This window comes from Pongo pygmaeus, chromosome 8 (genome assembly GCF_028885625.2).
Source record: "Pongo pygmaeus isolate AG05252 chromosome 8, NHGRI_mPonPyg2-v2.0_pri, whole genome shotgun sequence".
NCBI classification, from domain to species: domain Eukaryota; kingdom Metazoa; phylum Chordata; class Mammalia; order Primates; family Hominidae; genus Pongo; species Pongo pygmaeus.
The window spans coordinates 74,583,438-74,600,084 of NC_072381.2; the positions used below are offsets into that span (position 1 = coordinate 74,583,438).

Here is a 16,647-nt window from a genome sequence, read left to right on the forward strand (position 1 = left end):
ACCACTGCAATGAAGCAAATAGTGCAATAAAGCAAATATCGTAATAAAGCAAATCACAAAATTTTCGGTATCCTAGTGCATATAAAAGTTATATTTATACTATATTGTAGTCTGCTAAGTGTACAATAATGACATTATGTCTTAAAAGACTGTGTATACGTTAGTTTATAAATATACTTTATTGCTTAATAATGCTGACACAGAGATGAGCACATGCTGTTGGAAAAATGGTGCTGATAGACTTGTTCTATGCAGGGTTGCCCCAAACCTTCAATTTGTAAAAATCACAGTATCTGAGAAGCACAGTAAAGCAAAGCACAATAAAATGAGGCATGCCCGTGTTCTTATTATATGGATGTGGTTTGTGGCACCTAAAGAATTGCAATAGTAACATCAAAGATCACTGATCATGTCGTGCATTGTCTTATATCACTAAATTAGTGATATAAGATCACCATAAAAGATAAAATAATAATGAAAAATATTGAAATATTGCAAGAATTACTAAAGCTTATAAGCTTTACTCAATTTTTGATACTGAATTTTTACAAATTGAAGGTTTTTTGACAACACTGCATTGAGCAAGTCTGTTGGCACCATTTTTCCAACAGCATATATGCTCACTTTGTGTCTTTATGTCACATTTTGGTAATTCTTAACAGTATTTCAAAACTTCTATGTTGTTACTATATCTGTAATGGTGATCTGTGATCAGTGGTCATTGATGTAATTGTTTTGGGGTGCCATGAACCTTACCTATATAAGACAACAAACCTAATTGATAAACGTTTATATTCTGACTGCTCCACCAGCTGGCCATTCCTGTCTGTCTCCTCTCCTCGGGCCTTCCTGTTCCTTGAGGCACAACAGTGTTGAAATTAGGCCAGTTAATAACCCTACAATGGCCTCTAAGTATATAAGTGAAAAGAAGATCTCTCACTTTAAATCACATCTCTCACTTTAAATCAAAAGCTAGAAAGGATTATGCTTAGTGAAGAAGGCATATCAAAAGCCCAGATAGGCTGAAAGCAACGCTTCTTGTGCCAGTTATCCAAGTTGTTAATGCAACTTGAAGGAATTAAAAGTGCTACTCTGGTGAATACATGAATGGTAAGAAAGTGAAAAACAGCCTTATTGCTGATACGGAGAAAATTTTAGTAGTCTGAATAGAAAATCAAACCAGCCACAACATTAGGATTAGCCAAAGTCTAATCCAGCCTAACTCTCTTCAAGTCTCTGAAGGCTGAGAGAGATAAGGAAGCTGCAGAAGAAAAGCTTGAAGCTAGCAAAGATTAGTTCATGAAGTTTAAGGAAAGAAGCCATCTCCATAATGTAAAAGTACTGATGTATATGCTACAGCAAGTTGTCTAGCATGTCTAGCTGAGGTAATTGATGAAGGTGGGTATACTAAACAACAGATTTTCAATGTTGACAAAACAGCCTTCTATTGGAAGGAAATATCCTCTACAACTTCCTTTTATAGCTGAGAGAAGTAGTCAATGCCTAACTTCAAAGGACAGGCTGACTCTCTTTTAGGGTCTAATGCATCTGGTGACTTTAGGTTGAAGCCAGTGCTCGTTTACCGTTCTGAAAATGCCAGGGCCCTCACGAATTATGCTAAATCTACTCTGCCTGTGTTCTATAAATGGAACAACAAAGCCTAGATGACAGCTCATCTGTTTACAGCATGGTGTACTGAATATATTAATATGGGCTTAAGCCCACTGTTGAGACCCACCGCTCAGTAAAAAGATTGCTTTCAAAATATTGCTGCTTATTGACAATGCACCTGGTCACATCAGAGCTCAGATGGAGATATACATGGAGATTAATGTTTTCATGCCTGCTAATATAACATCCATTCTGCTGCCATAGGAACAAGTAGTAATTTTTACTTTCAAGTTTTATTATTTAAGAAATACATTTCATAAGGCTGTAGTTACCATGTATAGTGATTCCTGTGATGGTTCTGGGCAAAGTAAATTGAAAACCTTCAAAGAATTCACCATTCCAGTTACTGTTAAGAACATTTGTGAAGTGAGGAAGTTGAAGCCAGGAGTTTGAGACCAACCTGGGCAATGTAGTGAGACACTGTCTCTACAGAAAATAATTTTAAAAAGCCAGCTGTGGTAGCACATGCTACTTGGGAGGTTTAGGCAAGAGGATTGCTTGAGCTTAGGAGTTGAAGGTTTACAGTGAGCTATGATCATACTAGTGCACTCCAGCCTGGGTGACAGAGCAAGACCCTGTCTTTGATTCGTGGGAGGAAGTCAAAATACCAACAATAACAGTTTAGAAGAATTTTATTCCAACCTTCATGGATGACTGAGGGGCTCAAGATTTCATTTGAAGAACTTAACTACAGATATGGTGGAAATAACAAGAGAACTAGAACTAAAGCCTGAAAATGTGACTGAATTGCTGCAATCTTAGGATAAAAAATACCCCTCATCCAGTCCCAGGACATCTCAAAGCTCTGCAGAAAGAACTTGAGCAATTTGCCAAGCTCCTGAAGCAGAAGAGGATCATCCTGGGATATACACAGGCCGATGTGGGGCTTACCCTGGGGATTCTACTTGGAAATGTGTTCAGCCAAATGACCATCTGCTTCTTTGAGGCTCAACAGCTTAGCTTCAAGAACATGTGTAAGTGGCGGCCCTTGCTGCAGAAGTGGGTGGAGGAAGCTGACAACAATGAAAATATTCAGGAGATATGCAAAGCCGAAACCCTCCTGCAGGCCTGAAAGAGAAAGCGAACCAGTATTGAGAACCTGGAGAATGTATTCCTGCGGCGCCCAAAACCCACACTGCAGCAGATCAGTCACATTGCCCAGCAGCTTGGGCTCTAGAAGGATGTGATCTGAGTGTGGTTCTGTAATTGGCGCCAGAAGGGCAAGCAATCAAGCAGTGATTATGCACCATGAGAGGATTTTGAGGCTGCTGGGTCTCCTTTCTCAAGGGCACCAGTGTCCTTTCCTGTGGCCTCAGAGCCCCATTTTGGTACCCCAGGCTATGGGAGCCCTCATTGCACTGCACTGCACTGTATTCCTTAGTGCCTTTCCCCCTGTTTCTGTCGCCACTCTGGGCTCTCCCATGCATTCAAACTGACGTGCCTGCCCTTCTAGGAATGGGGTACAGGGAGAGGGGGGAAGCTAGGGAAAGAGAACCCAGAGTTTGTGCCAGGGCTTTTGGGATTAAGTTCTTCATTCAGTAAGGAAGGAATTGGAAACACAAAGGGTGGGGGCAGGGGAGTTTGGGGCAACTGGTTGGAGGGAAGGTGAAGTTCAATGATGCTCTTGATTTTAATCCCCATATCATGTATCACTTTTTTCTTAAATGAAGAAGACTGGGACACAGTAGGTAGAGAGAAAAAAAAAAAGAAAAATACTCCTCATCCATTTATATTTTATGGATGAGCAAAGAAAGTGTTTTCTTGAGATGGAACCTACTGCTGGTGAAGATGCTATGAACATTATAGAAATGACAACAAAGTATTTAGAATATTCCATAAACTTAGTTGACAGAGCAGCAGCAGGGGTTAAGAGGCTTGACTCTACTTTTGAAAGCAGTTCCATGGGTAAAGTGCTATCACACAGCATCTCCTGGTATGGAGAAATCTTTTATGAAAAGAAGAGTCAATCAATGTAGCAAACTTTGTTGGTGTCTTATTTTAAGAAATTGCCACAGCTACCCCAGCCTTCAGCAATTACCACCCTGATCAGTCAGTAGCCATCAACATTGACATTGAGGTGAGACCCTCTATCAACAAAAAGATTAAGACTTGGAAAGGCTCAATTAATCATTAGCTTTTTTTTAGCAATAAAGTGATTTTAAATTAAGGTATATGGATTTTTTTTTTTTTTTTTTAAAGATACAATGCTATTGCACACTTAATAGACTACAGTATATTGGCCTGGGCACAGTGGCTCATGCCTGTAATCCCAGTGCTTTGGAAAGCCAAGGCAAGAGAATCACTTGAGGCCAGGAGTTTGGGACCAGCTGGGGCCACATTAACCGTCATCTCTATAAAAGAAAAAAAAGAAAAACCAACTCTTGTCAATGGACTACAGTATCGTATAAACATCCTTTTTTTTTTTTTTTTCTTTTTTTTTTAAATGAGACAGAGTCTTGCTCTGTCACCCAGGCTGGAAGTGCAGTGGTGCAATCTCGGTTTACTGCAACCTTCACCTCGTGGGTTCAAGTGATTCTTGTGGCTTAGTCACACTAGTAGCTAGGATTTCAGGTGCGCACCACCACACCTGGCTAATTTTTTTAGTATTTTTAGTAGAGACAGGGTTTCAACATGTTGGCCAGTCTGGTCTCAAACTTCTGGCCTTATGTGATCTGCCCACCTTGGCCTCTTAAAGTGCTGGGATTACAGGCGTGAACCACTGCGCCCAGGCTAGTATAAACATACTTTTATGTGCACTATGAAACCAAAGATTTGTGTGACTTGCATTATTGCGATATTTGCTTTATTGCAGTTGTCTGGAACCAAACCCTAAATATCTTTGAGGTATGCTTATACCACATTTTGTTTATCTATTCATATATCAGTGGACGATTGCGTTGTTTCTACCTTTTGGCTATTGTGAATAATGCTGCTATGGATATAGGTGTACAGGTATCTCTTTGAGATCCTGCTTTCAGTTCTTTTGGCTATATACAGGAGTGTTAATTATTTTCTATTTTTTGAGAATTTGAACTCTTTGAATCTATTGCTTATTAAAAATATTTAAAAATTTTGACCCAGAAGTGGATTCAGCACATAAGGACGTTTTCCACATCCATATGATTACATCCCCGACCAGTCAGCAGCACCCATTCTCCTGCCTGTCAAACTATCCTTGAAAAACCCTAGCCTCCAAATTTCTGGGGAGACTGATTTGAGTAATAAAACTCAAGTCTCCCATTTAAAAACAACAAAAAATTTTTTGACTAGAAGGGAAGCTGCTGCCCTGAAGATAAAAGACCCAGGCCTGACAGGATTTATCACTTGCTGACTAAAGAGCCCTTGGGCTTTGAATAAACATCAACAATAGACAGGAATTAGTCTCTACATGCCTTGGGTGAGACCCAGTACTGTCAGGTGTGATCTAGCACAGTCTTAGCAGTGGTGGCCATGGGAGTGCTTGCATCACCTCTACCCCAACTCTTAAGAATCTCAGCACAGAGAGAGAGAGTGAGAGGGAAACTTCATTTATTTGGGGGAGAGTAAGCGAGAAGAACAAGAGACTCTGCCTAGTAATCCGGGGAATTCTCCCAGATCTTACCCAAGTTCACCAAGGCAGTACCTCTGTGAGTTGGCAAGAGTCACAGTTTTGCTGGGCGTGGTGGTGTGTGCATGTAGTCCCACCTACTTAGGAAGCTGAGGCAGGAGGATCGCTTGGGCTCAGGAGCTCTGGGCTGTAATGTGCTCTGCTGATTGGGTGTCTGCACTAAGGTCGACATCAATATGGTGGCTTCTTGGGAATGGGGGGCCACCAGGTTGCCTAAGGAGGGGTGAACTGGCTCAGGTTGGAAATGGAGGAGGTCAGAACTCCTGTGCTGATCAGTAGTGGGATTGTGCCTGTGAATAGCCACTGCACTCCAGCTTGGGCAACCATAGTGAGACTCTGTCTCTTAAAAAAAAAAAACAAAAAAAACGTCTTACTGGGCTTGGAGTGTCCACTAATGCAGATGGCTGCAGTGACTGAAGAATTGAGATCATTACACTCAATTCCTTTTGAATACTTGGAATGCCTTCCCAAGAAGTTCAGGTACAAACAAGTACAGACTGCAAAGAATAGAATAAATACCTAACTCTTCAGTGCTTAGACATCGCTGAAAATTTAGAAACATCAAGACGATCCAGCACCAAACCAACGAAATAAGGCACTAGTGACCAAACATGAAGAGACAAAGCTACGTGACTTTTCAGAAATTCAAAACAGCTGTTTTGAGAAATCTCAACTAAACTGAAGATAAACAGAGGAAGTTCAGAATCCTATCAGATAAATTTAACAAAGAGATCAAAACAATGGTAAAATATCAAAGGAAATTCTGGAGTTAGAAATGTAATTGACAACCTGGAGAATGCATCAGAGGCTCTCAACAGCAGAATTGATCAAGCAGAAGAAAGAGTTAGCATGAAGACATGATATATGAAAATATACAGAGTTGACAAAAGAAAAAAGAGTGAAATACTCCCACAGGATCTAGAAAATAGCCTCAAAAGGGCAAGTCTAAGGGTTACTGGCCTTAAAGAAGAGGTAGAAGGGGAGAGAGGGATAGAAAGTTTATTTGAAGAGCGAGTAATAGAGACCTTTTCAATCCTAAAGAAAAATATCAATATTCAAGTGCAAGGTTATAGAACACCAAGCGGATTTAACCCAAATAAGACTACCTCGAGACATTTGATCATCAAACTCCCAAAGGTCAGGGATAAAGAAAGGATCTCAAAAGCAGCAAGAGAAAAGAAACAGTATACAATGGGGCTCCAGTACATCTGGCAGCAGACTTCTCAGTGGAAACCTTACAGATTAGGAGAGAATGGCATGACATATATAAAGTGCTAAAGGAAAATAACATTTATCCCAGAATATTATATCCAGTGAAAATATGCTTCAGATGTGAAGGAGAAATAAAGACTTTCCCAGACAAACAAAAACCGAGGGGCAGCCGGGCGTGATGGCTCATGCCTATAATCCCACCACTTTGGGAGGCTGAGGCGGGCAGATCACCTGAGGTCAGGAGTTTCAGACTAGCCTGGCCAACGTGGCGAAACCCCATCTCTACTAAAAATAAAAATTAAAAAATTAGCCGGGCATGGTGGCTGGCGCCTGTAATCCCAGCTACTCAGGAGGCTGAGACGGGAGAATTGCTTGAACCCGGGAGGTGAAGGTTGCAGTGAGCTGAGATCGCACCATTGCACTCCAGCCTGGACAGCAGGAGGAAACTCTTGTCTCAAAAAAAAAAAAAAGCTGAGGCGTTTCATCAACAGCAGACCTGTAGTATAAGAAATGCTAAAGGGAGTTTTTCATTCTGAAGGAAAGGGACGTTAATGAACAATAACAAATCAACTGAAGGTACAAAACTCACTGGTAATAGTAAGTACACAGACATTGTGGTGTGCGCACTGCTCATCTTGAGTAAGAAAACTAAAATAAACAGATAAAAAATAATAATAACTACAGCAACTTGTAAAGGCATATACAGTATAATAAGATATAAATAGATGTAACAAAATTAAAGAGCAGGGGAAAAGATGATAAAGTGTAAAGTTTTTATCAGTTTTCTCTTTGCTTATTTGTTTTTGTAATGAGAGTAAACTTGTCATCAGTTAAGATGTTGTTTGCAAGCCTGGTAACCTCAGATCAGATCAGAAAACAGGAGGCAAGAGGATTGCTTAAGCCCAGGAGTTTGAGACCAGCCTAGGCAACATAGTGATACCCCATTTATATAAAAAATAAAAATTAGCCTGGCATCATGGCACATGCCCATAGTCCCAGTTATTTGGGAGGCTGAGGTAGGAGGATTGTTTGATCCAGGAGGTTGAGGCTGCAGTGAGCCATGATTGTGCCACTGCACTTCAGTGTGGGCGGTAGAGCGAGACCATGTCTCAAAAAACAAACAAAATTAACAGATGCACAGAAAATTAAAAAAAAAAAAAAGGAAATTAAAACATACCACCAGAGAAAGTCACATTCACAAAAAGGAAGATAAGAAGGAAGGAAAGAAGGAAGAGAAGACCATAAAACAAGAAAGCAAATTTTAAAATGTCAGGAGTAAGTCCTTATTAATAATAACATTTAGTAAATGGACTAAACTGCCCAGTCAAAAGACATTGAGTGGCTGGCTGGATGAAAAAACAAGACCCAGTGATCTGCTCCCTGCAAAAAAACACACTTCACCTATAAAGACACACATACACTGAAAATAAAGGGATGGAAAAAGATATTCCATGCAAATGGAAACCAAAAAGAGCAGGAGTAGCTATACTTACATCAGACAAAATAGATTTCAAGACAAAAAGTATAAGAACATATAGAAGGTCACTGTATAATGATAAAAGGATTAGTTCAACAAGAGGATATAACAGTTGTAAATATATATGCACCCAACACTAGAAAACCCAGATATACAAAGCAAATATTATTAGAGCTAACAAGAGACAGACCCCAATAAAATTACAGCATAATATTGGCATAAAAACAGACACATGGACCAATGGAACAGAACAGAGAACTCAGAAATAAATTCATATATGTACAGTAAATTCATTTTGGACAAGGGCACCAAGGACATACATTGGAAAAAGGATATTATTTTCAATAATTGGTACTGGGAAAACTGGATATCCGTATGCAGAAGAATGAAACTAGACCCCTCATATGGTTAGGCTTTGTGCCCCCACCCAGATCTCATCTTGAATCGTAATCCTCATAATCCCCATGTGTCAACGGAGAGACCCGGTGGAGGTAATTGAATCATGGAAGTGGTTTCCTGCATGCTGTTCTTGTAATAATGAGTGAGTTCTCACAAGATCTGATTGTTTTATGAGGGGCTCTACCCCACTTCGCTCGACACTTCTTCCTGCCACCTTGTGAAGAAGGTGCTTTGCTTCCTCTTCGCCTTCTGCCGTGATTGTAAGTCTCTTGAGGCCACCCCAGCTATGCTGAACTGTGAGTCAATTAAACCTTTTTCCTTTATAAATTACCCAGTCTCAGGCAATTCTTTCTGGCAGCATGAAAACAGACGAATACACCCCTATCTCTCACTGTATACAAAAAGCATGCACAAATGGAATAAAAACTTAAATCGAAGACCTGAAACTATGACAAGAAAGCTGAGGAAACTCTCCAGGACATTGGTCTGGGCAAAAATTTCTTGAGTGATACCCCACAAGCACAGGCAGCCAAAGCAAAAGTGGACAAATGGGATCACATCAAATTAAAAACTACACAGCAAAGGAAACAAGAAAGTGAAGAAACAACTCACAGAATGGGAGAAAATATTTGCAAAGTACCCGTCTGATAAGGAATTAATAACCAGAATATATAAAGAGCTGAAACAACTCTATAGGAAAAATCTAATAATCTCATTAAAAAATGGGCGAAAGATCTGAATATGCATTTCTCAAAAGAAGGTGTACAAATGGCTAACAGGTATATGAAAGGTACTCAACATCATCAGAGAAATGCAAATCAAAACTAAAATGAGGTATTATCTCACTCTGGTTAAAATGGCTTTTATCTAAAAGAGGGCAATAACAAATGCTGGCAAGGTTATGGAGAAAAGGGAACCCTTGTATACAGTTGGTGGGAATGTAAATTAGTATAGCCACTATGGAGAACAGTATGGAGATTCCTTAAAAAAAACTAAAAATAGAACTACCATATGATCCATTGCTGGGTGTATACCCAAAAGAAAGGAAATCTGTACATCACAGAGGTATCTGTACTCTCGTGTTTATTGCAGCACTATTCATAATAGCCAGTATTTGGAATCAATTTAAGTGTTCATCAACAGACATGGATAAAGAAAATGTGTATATATACACAATGGAATACTATTCAGCCATAAAAAAGAATGAGATCCTGTCATTTGCAACAGTACGAGAACTGGAGGACGTTATGTTAAGTGAAATAGCCAGCACAGAAAGACAGTCACATGTTCTCACTTGTTGGTGGAAGCTAGAAATTGAAACAGTTGTACTCACAGAGATAGAGAATAGAATGATGGTTAACAGAGGCTGGGAAGGGTAGTGGGGTAAGGGGAGGAAGTGAGGATAGTTAATAAGTACAAAAATGGCAGGGTGCGGGTGGCTCACGCCTGTAATCCCAGCACTTTGGGAGGCCGAGGCAGGCAGATCATGAGGTCAGGAGATCGAGACCATCCTGGCTAACACAGTGAAACCCCGTCTCTACTAAAAATACAAAAAAAAAATTAGTCAGGCATGGTGGCAGGCGCCTGCAGGCCTGTAGTCCCAGCTACTCGGGAGGCTGAGGCAAGAAAATGGCGTGAACCTGGGAGGCGGAGCTTGCAGTGAGCCAAGTGAGCCACTGCACTTGAGCCTAGGTGACAGAACAAGACTCCGTCTCAAAAAAAAAAAAAAAGGTACAAAAATATAGTTAATAGAATGAATAAAGTCTAATATTTCATAGCACAACAGAGTGACTACAGTTGAGAATAATTTATTGTACATTTTAAAATAACAATGTATTATTGGAACATTTGTAACACAAAGAAATGATAAGTGTTTGAGGGGATGGATACTCCATTTATTCTCATGTGATTTTTACACACTGTATGCCTGTATCAAAATGTCTCATGTATCCCATAAATATATATACCTACTGTGTACTCATAAAAATTAAAATAAGGCCAGTCACGGTGGCTCAGGCCTGTAATCCCAGCACTTTGGGAGGCCAAGGTATGCGGATCACTTGAGGTCAGGAGTTTGAGACCAGCCTGGCCAACTTGGTGAAACTCCGTCTGTACTAAAAATACAAAAAATTAGCTAGGTGTGGTGGCAGACACCTGTAGTCCAAGCTACTCAGGAGGCTGAGACAGGAGAATCGCTTGAACCCAGGAGGCAGAGGTTGCAGTGAGCTGAGATTGCGCCACTGCACTCCAGCCTTGGTGACAAAGTGAGACTCCATCTCAAAAAAAAAAAAAAAAAGTACAAATTTTAAAAAATTAAACGTTTTAAATTTGCCTTTTATATCCATGCTGCTTTAGCCAAACTTGTATATACCTATTTTTTATCTATTATTCTTGCAGAGCTGATTATTTTTTCATTGATATTAATTTACTACTTAGTTGGAAATATTTGAATGCTGTTTTCTCATTCATTTTTTTGACAACCTGAAACCAAAATGTCCTTCTTTTCATATATATTTTTTACTATCCCAGACTTCCTCAGAATTGTCTTCTTGTTTATCTATTGATGGAAACCAGAATCCTGATTTTCTGTAAAGTCATGCAAAAGTTGAGTCACATGTGTGTGTTAATAGATTTTATCTATTCACAGTGACGAGGATACTATGAAGGTTGACATTTGTAAAGGTCCAGTGCTTTTTATTGTAAATAAACTTGATGATTTTTTTTAATAATTAAAAGGCTTTTTCACTTATGCTCATATTTAACAAAGGTCACCATTACTTAGGAATGCATTTTGGCACCTTCAAAACTGTAGACCTTGAGATTATTTGCATTAGAATGGGGAAGGAGTTGGTGTTTTAAAATCAGTCGTTTTTGCTGCAATTTAGTTTCATCAAAAAATTGTGATACATTATAGCCAAAAGGTGGAAACAACCCATGTCCATCAGCAGATGAATGAATGAAAAAATATATTCATACCTCTACAGTGGAATAGTATTCAGCCATAGAAAGTAATGAAATTCTCATACATTATGCAACATGTATGAATCTGTATGAACATGTATGAATCTGTATGTCCTTTTGTGTCTGGGTGAAAGACAGACACAAAAGGACAAATATCATATGAGTCTACTGATAAGAGGTACCTAGAACAACCAAATTCATAGAGACAGAAATAGTGGTTACTAGTTCCTAGAGGAAGGAGGGAATGGACAGTTTCTGTTTAATGGGTTTCTGTTTAGAAGATGAAGTTCTAGAAATGATTAGTGGTGATAGTTGCACAACATTGTGAATATACTTGCTACCACTAAATTGTGCAGTTAAAATGGTTAAAATTGTAAATTTTATGTATATTTTATGATAAAAAATTGTGTAAAAATTGATAATCTTTTTGTACTGTACTCAAGCTGTATAGGATAAAAACTAGTTACATGTGAATTTAATTTACCAATTCTAGCCCATCCAGAGGTTAAACCCATGGCCCCCAGCATGAATTACATTTTAATCATAAACTATCTGTGTGGCCAATGCCATGGGTAAACAAGAGGAATTTTTTTTTTTTTTTTTTTTTTTAAATACAAGGTCTCACTCTGTTGCCCAGGCTAGAGTGCTGTGACGTGATCACAGCTCACTGCAACCTCAGCCTCCCAGGCTCAAGCAGTCCTTTCACCTCAGCCTCCTAAGTAGCTGGAACTACAGGTGTTTGCTACCACACTCAGCTAATTTTTAAATTTTTTTGTAGAGACGGGGTCTCACTATGTTGCCCAAGCTAGTGTTGAACTCCTGGATTCAAGTGATCCTCCTGCCTCGACATCCCAAAGTGCTGGGATTACACATATGAGCCACTGCACCCAGCTGACAAAAGGACATTTTTAACAGCCAGAATATTCCTTTGGTTTAGAGATTATTATTTCCCTGGAGCCAGGCAAGGGGCACACCTTTCTTTAAAATGTGTAAAGTTTAAACAACTATATTAGTTTGCTAGAGTTGCTTGTAACAAACTACCACAAACTCGGTGGCTTGAACAATACAAATTTATTGGCTCACTATTCTGCAGACTAGAAGTCCATATTTAGAGTTGCTTCCTTCTGAAGGCTGTAAGAAGAATCTGTTACATGTTTCTTTCCTAGTTTCTGGTGGTTTGCTGTCAACCTTTGGCATTCCTTCACTTGTAGACCTTGGCCTTCTCTCTGTACGTGTCTGCGTCCAAATTCCCCCTTTTATAAGGACACAAAACATATTGGGTTATGGACCTACCCTACTCCATTATGACCTTAACTAATTATATCTGCAGTGACCTTATTTCCAAATAAGATCATATTCTGAAATATTGGGGATTAGGGTTTCAACATACATTTTTTTTTTTTTTTGAGACAGGGTCTGGCTCTGTCGCCTGGGCTGGAGTGCAATGGCATGACCTTGGCTCACTGCAGCCTCCACCTCCCAGACTCAAGTGATCCTCCCATCTCAGCCTCCTGAGTAGCTGGGACTACAGGTGCATGCCACCACATCCAGTTAACTTTTTGTATTTTTTGTAGAGATGGGGTTTTACCATGTTGCCCAGGGTGTTCTCCAATTTCTGAGCTCAAGCAGTGTGCCTGCCTGGGCCTTCAAAGTGCTGGGATTACGGGCATGAGCCACCGTGCCTTGCCCAATATGCAAAGTTTTAGGAGACCCAGTTCAATCCATAGGAATACCCCAGACCTGCTGAGCTAACCTTTACTGCACAGAGGGTATCCTCAGCATTGCCCCTGTTAGTACAGGCAAATTTTGTTCCTTCAGATGACTTATTGGCTGGTGTGATGGCTTCCACCTGTAATCCCAGCACTTTGAGAGGCTGAGGCGGGAGGATTGCTTGAGGATAGGAGTCCAAGACCAGCCTGAGCAACATAGCAAGACCCTGTCTCTACAAAAGAAAAAGAAGTGACTTGTCATACCTGATTAAGTAACCGTCGTTCTCAAATATAACACTTCAGATAAGTCTTTGGTTGCATAATAGATTTTTTTTACATTATATTCTAGTAGGAAAGGGGACATATTCTTATTGAACCTTTATAAATAACTATATTACTAATAAAGGAAGGGAGACTTAGTAAGAGATGGAATTCTGGGCGTCAGTGAGAATCAGGTAGCATTTGTAAATAATTCCTTTTAGTTTACCCAAGCAGAGTTTATGGAATTGTGGATAACTTTAGAAAGGAAAAATGAGCACAAAATCAAAATTAAACATTATTCAAACATGTAACCATAATAAATTTTTCTTCATCAATTCATTCTTATGTAATGAATTCTTATTCTGCTGGACCTTGGGTTAGCAGTTTCATGAAATGTCTGTTTCTCACCTAACAAAAAAGAATATGAGGAATCCTAATGTACTTCACTGCTACGTTTTGAAAGTTATGTAAGAGAGATCTCTTCAGAACCCTATACCCAAGTGTCTTTTCTTTGATGTATACATTGTTTCACATACCTGTTGGAATCCTTTTAATAGGGCTCTGAGACTCCTTTGTTGAAAACACAAACTGGCCTGTAGCTTGTAGGAGAGAGAGTCTTCAGGCAAGCATCAGAGCAGACAAAAACTGCTCTGGTTAATAGGTGACAGAGGCCTAAAATAACTGTGGCTAGTTTATTACTGATAATTATCAAATGATATGATCTGATGAAGATTCAGAGTAAGAATAATAATGTTTCCAAAGATGATGATTAGGCCTATTTTCAAGGAACTCAGTGACTCTTATATCTGATATGTAAATATAGCTGAGCATAACCATTTATAGACAAAAACAAAATCTTGAGATACAACTTAATAATCTTGAGATCTAACATACCAGGTATACACAAGAATATCAAAAGAACCAGCAAGTCTAGGATCAAGCCTAGACATATTTTTATTTTTTATTTTATTTTTATAAAACTCCATGGGAGCCAGGCACAGTGGCTCATGCCTGTAATCCCAGCATTATGGGAGGCCGAGATGGGTGGATCACCTGAGGTCAGGAGTTTGAGACCAACATAGTGAAACCCCGTTTCTACTAAAAATATAAAAATTAGCCGGGCATGGTGGCGCACACCTGTAGTCCCAGCTACTCGTTGGGGCTGAGGCAGGAGAATCGCTTGAACCCAGGAGGAGGAGGTTGCAGTGAGCTGAGATTGCGCCATTGCACTTAAGTCTGGGCGACAAGAGCGAAACTCCATCATGAAAAAAACAACTCCATGGGTAAGCCTGAAGAACATCCCCTTTTGAGAACTACTGGCATAGAATATGTGGATTAGAAACAGTAAGGTTAGAGAACCACTGGCATAAGTGAGAATTAGAGCAGTAAGGTTGTGCCAGAAAACATTTTAAATAATAACTGAAATTAGAACTGGATAGTACTATACTCTTTTTTTTTTTTTTTTTTTTTTTTTTTATTGAGGTGGAGTGTCACTCTTTTGCATAGGCTGTAATGCAGTGGCAGGATCTCGGCTCACTGCAGCCTCTGCCTCCTGGATTCAAGCAATTCTCCTACCTCAGCCTCCTGAGTAGCTGGAATTACAAGCAGTGCCACCACACCCAGCTAATATTTGTATTTTTAGTAGAGATGGGGTTTCACCATTTTGGCCAGGCTGGTCTCAAACTCCTGACCTCAGGTGATCTGCCTGCCTTGGCCTCCCAAAATGCTGGGATTACAGGCGTGAGCAACCATGCCTGGCCTGTATGATTTTTAATTGTATTATTATTATTTATTGGGAACTTTTAGGGTTTCTTAAAAAAAAAATTTTCCAGCCAGATACAGTGGCTTACGCCTGTAATCCTAGCACTTTGGAAGGCCGAGGCAGGTGGATCACAAGGTCAAGAGATCAAGACCATCCTGGCCAACATGGTGGAACCCTGTCTCTACTAAAAATACAAAAATTAGCTAGGCATGGTGGCCCACACCTATAGTCCCAGCTACTCAAGAGGTTGAGGCAGGAGAATTGCTTGAATCCGGGAGGCGGTTGCAGTGAGCCAAGATCACACCACTGCACTCCAGCCTGGCGACAGAGCGAGACTTTGTCTCAAAAACAAATGAACAAAGAAAAATATTTTCTATCCATGCATGGTTGGTTGAATCTGCAAATATGGAACCTATGGATACGGAGGGCCGACTGTGTTTCTTCCGCCTCTTACAAGAGCACAGGTCGTGGTGGATTAGGGCCTAATTTCCAAAAAGAGGAAATTTATGTTACTAAGAAACATGCAGAAATTATTACCCTCTTTAGTATCAAAGAAATGCAAATTTGAAAAGCAAGAGGATAGTAAATAAAATAAATAAAGACTAATTTTAATAATCACCTCTTTAATGCCCTTATCTCCAAATACAGTCACATTCTGAGGTACTCGGGGTTTGAAGTTAAAGCTTCAAACAGATCTATTTGGGTAGGGGATACAGTTCAGCTCATCACAGGAAGGCAAAAATCAAATAAGTATGAGAGGAAATGTGGATACTTCATTAAGATATAATCATAGGTGCTTGAGAAATAATAGTTACCTATTTTACTGCAGTGACAATAAATAAAAATAAATATAGATGATAATATGATTGAAAAGAACTTTAGCTCTTTGGTAAGTCAGGAGCCTTTGTTCTTTTTTCCTCTTAAATTTAAAGGACAATAAAGACAACATAAAGCATAGAATATTATTTTAATAAAACAGATTATTTGCTATCTAGCAGATTACACAAAAAGTAAAGAATAACATTTTATATTATAGGTATTTATCAGTAAACCAAGGGAGCAGGTCCTTCTAAATTGAGTGAACTTTGCTAAGATGTTAACCATTTTATAGCTTCTTTCAGACTCAGCTATAAACTGAGGAAAATAAAATTCATTTCCCCAGTTGTATCTTTAGTTATGCTCTTTAATATTCTGCAACAAAGTGACATTTTGCTTGAGTTCAGTATTTCTATCTGAGAGGGTTCTTGAAGTCATAATGATTTTCTTTTTTTTTTTTCTTTGAGACGGAGTCTTGCTCTGTTACCCAGGCTAGAGTGCAGTGGAGCGATCTCTGCTCACTATAAGCTCTGCCTCCTGGGTTCTCGCCATTCTCCTGCCTCAGCCTCCCAAGTAGCCAGGACTATAGGCACCCGCTGCCACGCCCGGCTAATTTTTATTTTATTTATTTTTTTATTTTTAGTAGAGACGAGGTTTCACTGTATGTCTCGATCTTCTCACCTTGTGATCCACCCACCTCAGCCTCCCAAAGTGCTGAGATTACAGGTGTGAGCCACTGTGCCCGGCCAGTCAAAATGATTTTCATATTAAT

The 16,647-nt window shown here is 39.5% G+C and overlaps 1 protein-coding gene and 1 pseudogene across 16 annotated transcripts in view; both read left to right on the forward strand.

Annotated features, from left to right (window-relative positions):
• The window catches only part of HERC4 (HECT and RLD domain containing E3 ubiquitin protein ligase 4), a 153,913-nt gene that overhangs the window by 61,249 nt on the left and 76,017 nt on the right, over positions 1-16,647 (forward strand). The gene's annotated exons all lie outside the window — the stretch shown is intronic.
• LOC129006722 (POU domain, class 5, transcription factor 1-like) lies at positions 626-3,107 on the forward strand (annotated as a pseudogene).